The following is a 12,628-nucleotide window of genomic DNA, read 5'->3' as shown; positions in this document are numbered from 1 at the left end:
GGAATATGAGATCATCCCATATTCCCTCGCCCACCGGTATGGGCTAGACCATTCTGATATTTTTGCCGCCAGTTTACGGAGGGTTCTAGTATCTTGTCTCAAGTATTTTTTTTCCGTTTTATCTTCTTTTGGCCCCATTATTTGTTCCTTCTTTAGTTTTCCTTTTGTATTTTGTATTTTTTATGTTTCTTTTGCAAATTCCTAAATGTTTTTGAAAAATCACAACCAATTCTTCAATCATGAGCTTTTTTGAATTCATGAACAATTTTCCAATTCATGGCATCTTTCAAATTTGATAACAATTTGTGAAATTCGTTAAGATTTATTTGAAACTCGTGAACCCATCTTTCAAAACCGACACACATATTTTTCTAATTCGTGATCATTTTTAAATGTTCCATTTTTTTAAATCAGTAACACTTTCCGGAATCATGCATATTTTTCGAATCTGTGAACTTTTTCAAAACATACGACACCTTTACGAAATGAATATTTTTTTTAATTCGTGAACTTCTGCTAAATTCATGATTATTTTAAAAAAACACGAAGGTTTTTCACATTCGCGAACTTTTCTGTAAAAAATCATGCACTCTTTAGAATTCACAAACAGTTTTCAAATTCAAAAGCGTGTTATTGAACCTGCTAGCGTTTTATTGAACCAGGGAGCATTGTTCAAGTCCAGTGGCGCAACGTTCCCACACATGGGGCTGCCCAAATCCTGCGCTGGAGGAGGGACGGGGACGGTGTGTCTGTTTGTGAGCTCTCCTCCCCTACACTGACGAATCTAACATTATGGTAGAAGGTATGCTCGAATCATCAACTTACTGAGGCTAATTAGTAAATACACTAAATTATTACATGTAAAGCACCTTAATGTAATTATCATATTCTATATTTAACTGAAATATGAATTCGAAGGATGGGCTTCTATAATTCACTAAAACCAGCTTCACTTCATGAAATTCACTTTAAAGCAGTTTCATACAAAAGTTATAGCACTATCAAGAAAAAGTTGGCTTCAATCTAGCTCCAGCTTCAAAAATAAAAATATTGATGGAAATAATCTATTTGATTGGTTGATGGGAAAAAATGAAGAGATATTCACTTACTGGTGGCAGTGGTGGGTAATTTCTCATCAACTCCAACTTCTAGAGTTTTTGGAGCACGCCTCAGGAGCTTCATAAAAACTTTGAAGTTATATCCCAGATTCTAGTTTTTTTACGGAGCAGCATATCGTGAAACTACCCCGTTTGGCTTGTCTTTTCTGAAGCACAGCTGAATTTTAAGGAGCAGAGCAGTCCCAAACATTCATTGCCTTTGCCTACACGGACGGTGTAAAATCGATAAAATTGACCTCTGGACGAAATAAATTCACAAACTGAACCGCGTTCAAAATAAATTCACTCAGGCGATCCTTTTGTGTGGCGCCTGACAGTCGGGCGTCACACTACACTATGTAGCGCCTAGCATATGGCGTTACACCTCTGACCAATGTGGCACCCGGGGCCACACTCCTGGTTGTGTGGCACCTAAGAGAAAGGAGCCATACTACATTGTGTGGCGCCTAACTCAAAGGAGTCACACTATCTTATATTAAAATCGATGTAACTTTTAATCCGTACATTCGATAAATACGTGCCTTATATGAATATTGTGTAATTTTTTGTATTCTACGCAATGGTGACATTTTCAACTATATTAGGATATTTTTTTTGATGAAAATTCTGTTACAAAAATTCATCATAGTATAACTGGTTGAATTTTTTAAGACTTACAAACTTGGCATGATGATAGCTATTGACCTGTGAGGATGGTGCACATTTGTTTGCTCCTGATGGTGGAAGTTGAAAGAAATGAGAACTCAGGTGTGTTCTTGCAGTAAGGCAAAGAGATGTGGTTCTCCTTCCCCCGTGCTTGTTGAAATTATAGAATCATGATTAACGAAATGTAGGCACTGCGATCAGGTCAAATGATGAAGTGACTTACCACCAGGCCGGTGAGAAGATGTTGAGTTCTTCCTCAAGCAAAAAGTTGCTCGCAATAGGAACATGTTGATTTACTAAATGTGGATGGTGCTTTCTGTCTTCCAGATGAAACTTCATGATACTTTCTTTCTTCCAGATGAAATATGCTGAAAGTGCATGTTAATGGTGCTTGTTTCTTCTTCGAGGAAACGAGACAAAACATGACGGCTATGGCTATGCTGTATTATGCTCCCTCTATTCCTTCTAGGTAACGAGACAAAACATGGCGGCTATGGCTGTGCTGTATTATGCTCCCTCCATTTCTTCCAGGAAACGAAACAAAACATGGCGACAAAACCTCTAAGATGACAACTATGATGACATAAATATGGCAAGTAGGAACGATGAAAAAAATATCAACGAAACATGTCAACATGGGATCTTATTTTAAAGGTCTTGACGGGACGAATCTAACGATGAAGACGAATCTCCAATCAAATTTGGTTAGTTATACTATGATGTATTTTTATAACAGATTTTTCATTAAAAAATTTATTCTAATATAGCTGAAAATGTGACCATTGTGTAGAACACAAAAAATACACAATATTCATATAATGCAAATTTTTATCGAATGTACGGTTTAAAAGTTACATCAGTTTTAATATAAGGTAGTGTGGCTCCTTTGAGTTAGGCGTCACACAACCAAAAATATGGCCCTGGGTGCCACGTTGGTCAGAAGTGTAACGTCCATATGCTAGACACTACATGACTGTCGGACACAACACAAAAGGGTCAGTTGAGTGGTTTTTTTTTTAAAAAAGTTTAATTTATGAATTTATTTCGTTTAGGGGTCCATTTTGTCCACGGGCGGCCGGCCAGCCAGCCGACTCGGGATTTCCGACTTTCACCCAGAGATCTGAACTCTGAGGCTAATCACCGGCGGGAAATAGGTCACACGGCGCTGTGCGTGGCGGGCAGCGTGCCGCGTCGCAGCTGCCACCAATCGTGCCGGATCGGAGCGCAGCGAGGAGAGGCGCTGAGGTGGCCTTTCGGGCGCCCAACGGCCCATGCGGTTTGAGCGGGCGAACCAACGGACCAGCTCGTGCGTTCGCGAGTGGTAGTAGTAATAATTGACTTTCGCGTGCCACTCTTTGTCGAGTAAAAGACAGCTTTAGAGGAATTCATTTCGGGTCGACGGATCATCCGAGTTACCCCCAACGAGGAAAGGTGGGACGGACAAACGTATGTAGCATATCATCCGTGTTCACGGCCACAGGGATATACGTATGTATGTATGTATGAGTATGAGTGTATGACCCTTGGTGGAATTGTTTTTCAGCGTGTGGTGGCCTGCGTGCGGGCGGTGTTCATGCATGCGTTCCGTCTCCGCGTCCTCGTTTTGCCCGCGTTTGGCCGAGCACACAATTACATATAGCTTCGACTCCTGGCCGAGAGGCGGCGCACGCGCGTGTCTCGCCGCAACTCTCGCATTGTTTGTTGCCCCGCCGCGGAACAGTAGTGGTACTAGTCGTAGCTATCTTTGGCCGAGGTTTCATTGGCGCGTCCGATTTGGCCGGGTACTCCAGCACGCTAGACCTAGACGTGCACCATCCACAGCCTTGGGTTGGCTGGCTCACGCGCCCAACATATTCCGGCATGCATCGGTACCTGCGCTGCGGTGGTCTTGTCCGTCCATTCCCCTTCTTGACCCGCGGCGAGAAACAGCCATTCCAACATTCAGAGCATCAGAGGCGACCACGCCGATGACTGTCTGGATTACTAGCTCCGATGGATCACGAAACAGATCAGCTACTACTTTGGATGCCCTTTGCGGCGCGATCCCGGGCCGCTCCGAGAGGCCGTCGTCCGAGACGCCGCTTTCACCACTCCAGTCCAGCTTCCAGCTCCAGATCCATGATTCGTCCGCATTTTTTTCTTCTCTTCACGAGAACAAAAGATCTCCCGCTGAATGGTGGAAAAGCGAGGATATTCTAGGCGTCTCCATGGCACAAAAAGAGCTCCCTTTTCTTCCCTCTCCTTTAGTTAACATAGATATAAATATTACGAGAGGAATCAAACTAGACTAGCTCGGCGATCGTGATGGATGGAACAGGGGGTGCGCCAAAGGGCAGGCCGTTTTCTACTTTTCTTAAGCGACGCCGAGCTTTCCCGGTGCGGGTTGGTGATCTGCGACGTGGACCGCTCGCTTATTCTGAATTTCTGGCTCCAGTGGAATCGGTCAGTTAGCAGACATTGGACGAACAATACTCGATCAACGGTGAATGTGATGTACTGACTGGTGTGTCCGTGTCCGGCCAGCCTAACAACAGTGATGTTTGTATTTCTCTAATGGTGTGCTACTTGTTGTACGCTCTGCCCTGATCATTTCTTATTGCTGGGCTTATTTGATGGTGTCCGTCCATGGTGCTTTCGGGTTCGCATTTCCTGTTTACGCCTCAATGCATTTTATTTTTGTATTGTGCTCCTCCGCATCCAATATTTTAAAAAGCGAATTCTTATGCTTTGAAAAGGCAAAAGAAAAGCAACACGCGTATAGACAGCTATTTGGTTGTGAACTAGGATCATTTCCGTTTAGCTACCTCGGAATCCTTATTCATCATAGGCGTCTCACAAATAAAGAATGGAAATGTACCGAAGAAAGATTTGGAAAAAAATTAAGTTACTGGAAGGGCAAACTAATGTCAAGGGAGGCTTGTCTTAATTAACTCAGTGTTAACAAGCTTACCTATGTTTCTATTGTCTTTCTTTCAAATACCAGTAGGGGTACGAAAAAGACTAGACTTTTACAGATCTCGGTTCTTCTGGCAAAGCGATGAAGCTAGGAAGAAATACAGATTAGCTCGGTGGGATATTATATGCTCTCCTAAAGATGGGGGGGGGGGGTTGGGCATTGAGAATTTAGAATTGAAAAACAAATGTTTGCTTAGCAAATGGCTATATAGATTATCTACAGAATCTAAAGGAACGTGGATTCAGATAATTCAAAACAAATACCTAAATTCTAAAACTTTAGCTCAGGTTACAGCTAGACCAAATGATTCCGCATTTTGAAAAGGGCTAATGAAGATAAAGATGATTTTTTATCAGAGGGTAAAATTTATAGTTGGTAATGGTGCCTCAACATGGTTTTGGGAAGACACTTGGCTTGTGGACACACCACTTGCACTTCAATACCTAATGTTATATAATATAGTACAACGTAAAGAGGATTATGTATCCACGGTACTACAATCTACACCGCTTAATATACAGTTCAGGCGGGCTTTAGTAGGAGCTCGCTGGGATGCATGGTTGCATTTGCTTGAAAGAATCATGCAGGTGCATTTATCTGAACAATCAGATAATATTAGGTGGATTTTAACTAAGAATGGAGTATTCTCAGTCAAGTCCATGTATTCACATCTGATAAATACAGGAATTTTACCAACATCTATACCTATTTGGAGGATCAAGGTGCCCCTCAAAATTAAAATATTTATGTGGTTTATACACAAAGGGGTCATACTAACCAAAGATAACTTACTTAAGCGCAGTTGGAGAGGAAGGCCTAACTGTTGCTATTGTAAGCAAAATGAAACAATTAAACACCTTTTCATGGAATGCCCTCTTGCAAAATTGCTATGGAGAACTATTCAAATAGCTTTTAATATCAGCCCACCTACAAGTGTTGGTTCAATATTTACAACGTGGCTCAATGAGGTTGATGTTAAAATATCGAAACTTATCGATGTTGGGATATGTGCTTTGTTTTGGGCAATATGAAATACCAGGAATGACATGATCTTTAATGGCAAGAACTTCAACATTTTTTTGCAGGTTATATACAGAGCAACGTCTTGATACGTACGTTGTCGTTTCTCAGTCATGCGGAGTACAGGGATCTTATGGATATTGGATGCGACCGATGGGAGATGGCCGCACGGGTTATCTTCAATCGATTTGGATGGCGTGCTAATAATTGACTAGATGTATAGGCATCGTAGTCTAAGTTTAGATACGCCGGATGTGGCATCTTTTTACTATTTCTTCCATGCTTTCTTTTGCACTTTGGGCTTTTTAAACTCTTTGGATCTAAGATACTATTTTATTTATCTTTAATAATATGGCTGCATGCATCAATTGATGCAGAGGCCGGGGGCTCGCTTCCTCCTTATAAAAAAAAATTCAATATTTTATCACAAATTTATAATGAATTTGAGTAATATTTCGAAACAATTAGCTCATTGGAGTAATACCAGACAAATCGAAACGGATTTTCAACACTAAAATTGTTGAATAAACTTGAATACATAATTATATATTCTATGTAAGTGAAAATCATATATTATTTAGTTAATTAAACTTTTTTCCATGGATTAAGATTTTTTACAACTATAATTCAAAATATTCACACAAATTCCACTAGTATCAGCCATATTTCAATCATTTTAAACATTTCACACATGCACAAAAGATTGAATTGTGAAACGTGCACTTCAAATTTTGGAAACAACTTATTTAAACTTTAAAAGCATATCTATTTCTCTATTTTGTGCAAAACGATTTAATTAAAAGGCATTGACTATTTGTGGTGCATCTTTTGTAAATTTGAGATTGATGTATTGAAATTAGTCTATTCATTGTATATATACTCCATTGCTAGGATCCTAAATCCTCCATTCTGTGATGGGAACGGGACATCGGCTGACAAATCGGTGTCCTAAGAGCAACTCTAACTGGTCTTGTAAATTTTGAAGGAGTAACAGCTGAGTAAATTTTAGTGGAGCACATTTGCTCCTCTAAAAAGGTGTCGTTTCTAGCCGCACCTCAAAGTTTAACTGAGCAAAAGAAATCAATGACACATAAATACAACAGTGTTAAATAAGGTTCAAACTACTACTATTACCTCCTTTTCGGTTTACAGGCCTTAATTTAAAAATCTCTTCAACCAAGATAGATGGTGAGTGATGAAAAAAACATAGTTTACAAAATTACTTAATTGGTACACTCATTTTCTCAAAAAATTGTGTCTATTGATGCGTTATTACAATGCATGCATGCATGATCACCAAATGACCAAAAAATTATACATGCATTGGTGAGTTCTCTCTTGATCCTTGGATGCAGTGGTTTAGTGCACCTCAAAATAAAAATATGTGATGATAAAGAGTAGAAGTGAGACTAATAAAAGGAGAAATATTTTTTTAGAAGAGCCTATAAACCGAAAAGGTGGGAGTAAAACTTACTAAAATGAAACTCGGTGCAAATTCAATTTTTACAGAAAACTTTCTAAAACAAAATTCCAAATTTAGACTAGAACTTTAAATCTAGTTGATACCCGACTCTTGCTCAAGCCTCTTCCAATCGTTCTGCCCACTCCTCCAATCAAAGGGTCGGGATCATCGATGTCGCCTCCTTCGTCGATGGAGCGGTCGATGATTTGTGTCCTTCCCGCCATGTACTCCACATACAACTCGCGATCTGCCTCGGGAAGGTCTGGGTAGCGGTGGCGGAGCTTGGCCATGTAAGCCTCATCGGCTTGCTTCGCCGCGATACGATCTCATGCCTCGAGGTCCTCCTGTCTCTTACGTGTGGTGTCCACCTTGGGGTCGACCGACTCCAATGGCGGCAAGTCGTGGGGGAATTTGCGGTGACCGACAATGTCGTATAGATGCACTGACTTCATGCCGTATGCGCGCGTCGCCTGCTATAGCGAGTGAAACAACCCCAATCAACACGTCTTGCTAATGTTGCGGTCATAAATCATCGCCACCCAAGTGCCTACTTGCGATGTCGCACGCCGATATAATTCGGCTCTAGAGGCGACGAGGGCGGGAGGTCGGGGATGTGGGATGATTTGTTGGCGTGGGAGGATGATGCACTATTGCAGACGCGTCCTATACAAACGGTTTTTACCCACTTTTTGTGACTCGGTTTAAAACCGTCGCCATGCATGTGTGTGGGTGCTAGGGGGGGGGGTCCATCCCACACAACCAAGAAACCATCAGTGATAGGTCCTCTGGTCACACATGCTGAGAAAAATGAGTGCGTGTGCGATCGGGTGAGCCATCACAAACAAGTATACATGACAAATCGTGCGAGATATTCTTAGCATCACACACAGTGCCTACAAGGAATCATATGGCATAGGTTGTCCATATCACATGCTTTTTATGTGGAAACCTTTGTGGAAGGTGGCCTAACGCAAATATTTATGAGACAGAAGTCGTGTGTGATTGTTCATTGGTCCAACATGCTACTTTCTTGAAACTTTGTGGGTTGTTTGAGGTCATCACCCACTCTGGTGCGTGAGAAACCATGTGCAATAGAAAATCTAATAATCAAAATAATTGACCTATTGTTGATAATCTATTTAGTAATCAAATTGACATTTCACATCAAGCACACCGTATATTTCATATATGTATTATGACAACCAGGATTTTATAACTAAACTACGTCAAAGTACAACATTGGATAGCTTGAACATCCAGTTACATTATATAGGCATATAGCTAGCTACGACATTACACAACAGCGTCAAGTTTCACATGCAACATCTATAACCTTTGAAAAGTAGCATCATATACGGTAAATAGGCACATGACTCTCGTGTGAAAAACTTTTGAATCTCAAGGCGACTATTGAGCCTTCAGTGATATTGAATGTCCTTGCAACTTTAGGCCAATGGTTGTGGATGATTGACCGCCCAACCTTCGTCCTCTTGAGGAAGACCTCAGTTTGAATGAATACCTTCATCGTCTCTTGACCATGTAGGTGGTTTGAGAGGTAATTATCGGCGAACTACTTTGTAAAGGATTGAAAACAAAAATATGCATAAATATGTGCTCTAAATTTTGAAATGGCGGAAAGGGAATAAAACTAGGTAAAAGAGTTAGTATCATCCTATAATTGACTAACATCTTTCTCGTTTTGCAAACAAAGTGGTTATTCATCGCTAGTTTCTTTATCCTAACAATCTTTCGAAGTTTTTTTGACTTGAATGATATTCATGAACATCTCATTTCCCCACATGCAAAATGGATCCAACAATGGGTCTTAACCCCTCACAGCACGACCTACATGTGGAACTACATGTGGGCCAGCTGCAGCTCCTTGAGGAGGGTCGGTCGCCCCTTTTGCGTTTGTGACGGTCGGGTGATGTCTACTATGCAACTTATTCTTGTAGACGTTACTACGCTCCAAGTGTAGAGTTTTGTAGGACTGTAGCAAATTTTCCTCAAGTTGATGACCTAAGGTTCATCAATCCGAGGGAGGTGTAAGATGAAGGCAGTCTCTCTCAAGCAACCCTGCAATCAAATACAAATAATCTCTTGTGTCTCCAACACACTCAATACAATGGTAAATTGTATAGGTGCACTAGTGTGACGCCCTCGATTTGATCGTACGCTAATCATACACGCAAATGCGTACAACCAAGCTTAAGGATTCACGGGAAGATATCACAACACAATCCTAGGCACAAATAAAACAAACAAGCATCGTATTACAAGCTATGGGCCTCGAGGGGTAGAATACAGAAGCTCGATAGACACACCAGTCAGCGGAAGCAACATATATCTAAGTAAAGACATAAAATAAGGATAATGCCTTAGAGAAGGCTAGCACAAAAGAGACAACGATCGAACGAGGCGAGGGCTCTTGCCTGGGAACCTCCTAAGCTACTCCTGGTCGTCAGTGGCCTCCACGTAGCTGTCAACACCGTCGGGGTAGCAGACATCGTCGGCGGGATAGGCCATCTCCTGGGCTCCATCATCTGGTCGCATCAATTGTATCGAGTGAAAAAGGGGAGCAAAGCAATGGTGAGTACTCATTCAAAGTACTCGCAAGACTGACATCTGAACTATGCTAAGTATGCATCACTATCAAAGGAAAGGGGTTATATGTGGACTGAGTGCAACAATGGAAGAATAGAGGAGGGGACCAATCCTATCGAAGACTAGCATCTTCAGCGTCTTGCAGCAATAGAGGAGAGTAGAGCAAGTAACACAGATATAATCATATTGTTGCAGCAATTTTAATATGAGGTCACGCCCGAAGATGCTTCCTCAACTCCCTTTGAGAATGCAATCCCGGAGCAAACATCCCAGTTAAGTAACAATTGTAGTTGTATAAGATCAGAGCACAACTCCAAATCATCCTGTAACCGTGGACACGGCTATTTGAATAGTTAATTGTCATCCCTACACGGGTGCACCACAGTACCCAACACGCTTGATAAACTCTGTCCGGACACACTTTCCTGGGTCATGCCCGGCCTCGGAAAATAAATACGTGGCAACCCTACCTAAGCTCAACCAAGAGGCCAGCCCGCCGGTTTAAATCCTAAGCGCGCAGGGGTCAAGGGGCCATCACCCTTTGCATTCCTGCACTATGTGAGGGTGGCCGATGTCACTCTTGGCACCTTTTATACAAGAACGATGCTTATTCAGGCCACTCGGGCGCGCTCTGCTCCGTTGCTGACATGTGAAGAGCATCGGCTGATACCACGACGTCGAGTATCCATAACTTCTCCCATGTGAAGGTTGGTGCGAAAAGGTCTCCCTACCAACTCAAATCAAATATCCAAATCCATTAGCATTTTAATGAACTCACCGACACATTCACGCGGGAATCCACCCGCAACAGACCATCCATCAATGTTCCAGTAAGAAGGTCAAGTAACCGTGTGGCTATAACATCAAAGGAATCCTTGGTATCACCCTCGATGGAATCCGAACGATGTAACCGTCAAGGTGGCCAGGGAGGAATCACCCTCGCTGGACCACACTTGATGGGTGGTACGACAGAGTCGTTACCGGAAGTGGCGAAGGAGGAATCACCCTCCGAGAACCATCGTCGATTAATTACAGTACATAGCTAACATACGTATCGAGGTGTCACCCTCGATACTCGATAGTAGCCCTGCAACGTCGTACAACAAGGGGGTGTGAAGTGAAGTGCCAGATCTTGGCTCGTCGGTCAGATGATCGAGACTTGAAGATAAAGCGGGGGCAAAGGGGATGACTGCTCCACCTATACTAAGCAGTTTAAAGTGCGGTATAGGAAAGTAGCAGTTTATCAAAAACAGACTATGCATCAGATATAGGAGCTATCTACTACAGTAGCAAAATCTAATGCAAGCACAAGGGAGAAAGAATACGCGATATTGGAATGACCAAGGGGGTTTGCTTGCCTTGTTGCTCTGCGGCAAAGGATTGGTCGTCAGGAGGGTAGTCGTACCCGGCAGCAGCGTCAGTCTCAGGGTCTACCTGTAAGAAAAGGGGAAAGAAACAATAAGTATAATGCGCAGATGCATGACATGGCAATATGCACGGCTAGGCATGACCTAACACCGTATTACCCGTCATAGACGGATCGAAAAAATATCTGACGATATTTTCCGGGTCTCTCGCTACTACCGCACACGCAAAATGGATGAAAAAAATTCACGTTCTCTATGATAGATACGCGTGACACACAAACATATAACGTATTCGGATTCGTCTCGTTTTTAGATCAACTTTCATATACAAATTATTTTCATCCGGATTATGAATTATTTTATATTACTTTTAAAAGTTCTATTTATATTTAGAAATTAAATAATTTTATTTTAATTCAAATAATCATTAATGACATCAACATGATGTCATGCTAACATCACGAGTTAACATTCTTAGTTGACTCATCAACAATGACGAGTGGGTTCCATACATTATACTCACATTTTAATTTAGTTTTAATTAGCAATTAAACAGATTAGTTTAAGGGGGTGGGACCCACCTGTCATACTCTGTGATTTAACTAACAAATTTAACTTATTTATATTAGGTTTAATTAACCTAATTAGTTAGACAGATTATTTACCCTAATTAATTACTTTATTTTATTTAGACATAATTACTTTAGACCTTTAGTTAATCAACTAATTAATCTTGATTAAAATTAATTAATTAATTAATGATTTTACTTAGTTTAATTATTATTTTACATATATTTTTTTATTAATTTTTAAATCCTAAACCTTTTAGGGGCCTCATTGTCATTCTCACATGGGGGGGGGGGGTAATCCCCCACTAAACCAGATCGGCATGGAGTGGCCGGGGGCAACCGGAGCGAGGCCAAATGCGAGGGCCGGTGTCGGGGGGAGGGGGCGGCTAGCGTCGTGGTGGGGTGGCCGGGGCGCGATCGCGGCGAGCGGCCGTGCGGCGGGGCAGTTGCGGGTGCCATCCTCGAACACGCGCACGATCGCCGCCTTCTTCCCGGCGTACCTGCCCTGCAGCAGGATTATCGCCTTGCCCGGCTTCAGGAACTTCACCATCTTCCTTCTCCTCTCCTCGCGCTGCGCCGCCGCCAATGGGTTTCGGGTTGGGGGAGGGGTTGGAGACTGTGGGCGGGGGAAAGCTGGCGGCATGGTTGCGGAGCACATTATATAGGGTTGGCGGCGCTAGGGTTTCGCCGAATCATGTGAAGAATAGATCTTGTTTTTGGTGGTACTTCACCAAGCACTTCGGACGTGGCATGAACAGGACATTCGTGTCGGTTTGTGGCACAAACCGGGACCAAAGACTTCCTTTCGTGTCGGTTGGTGGTACAAACAGGGACCAAAGACACCTTTAGTGTCAGTTTGCGCCAAAAACCGGGACTAAAGGTATCTT

Source organism: Hordeum vulgare, chromosome 6H, assembly GCF_904849725.1.
Source record: "Hordeum vulgare subsp. vulgare chromosome 6H, MorexV3_pseudomolecules_assembly, whole genome shotgun sequence".
Classification (NCBI taxonomy): Eukaryota; Viridiplantae; Streptophyta; class Magnoliopsida; order Poales; family Poaceae; genus Hordeum; species Hordeum vulgare.
The sequence above is the reverse complement of the archived record's forward strand: the minus strand, read 5'-3'. Positions refer to the sequence as shown.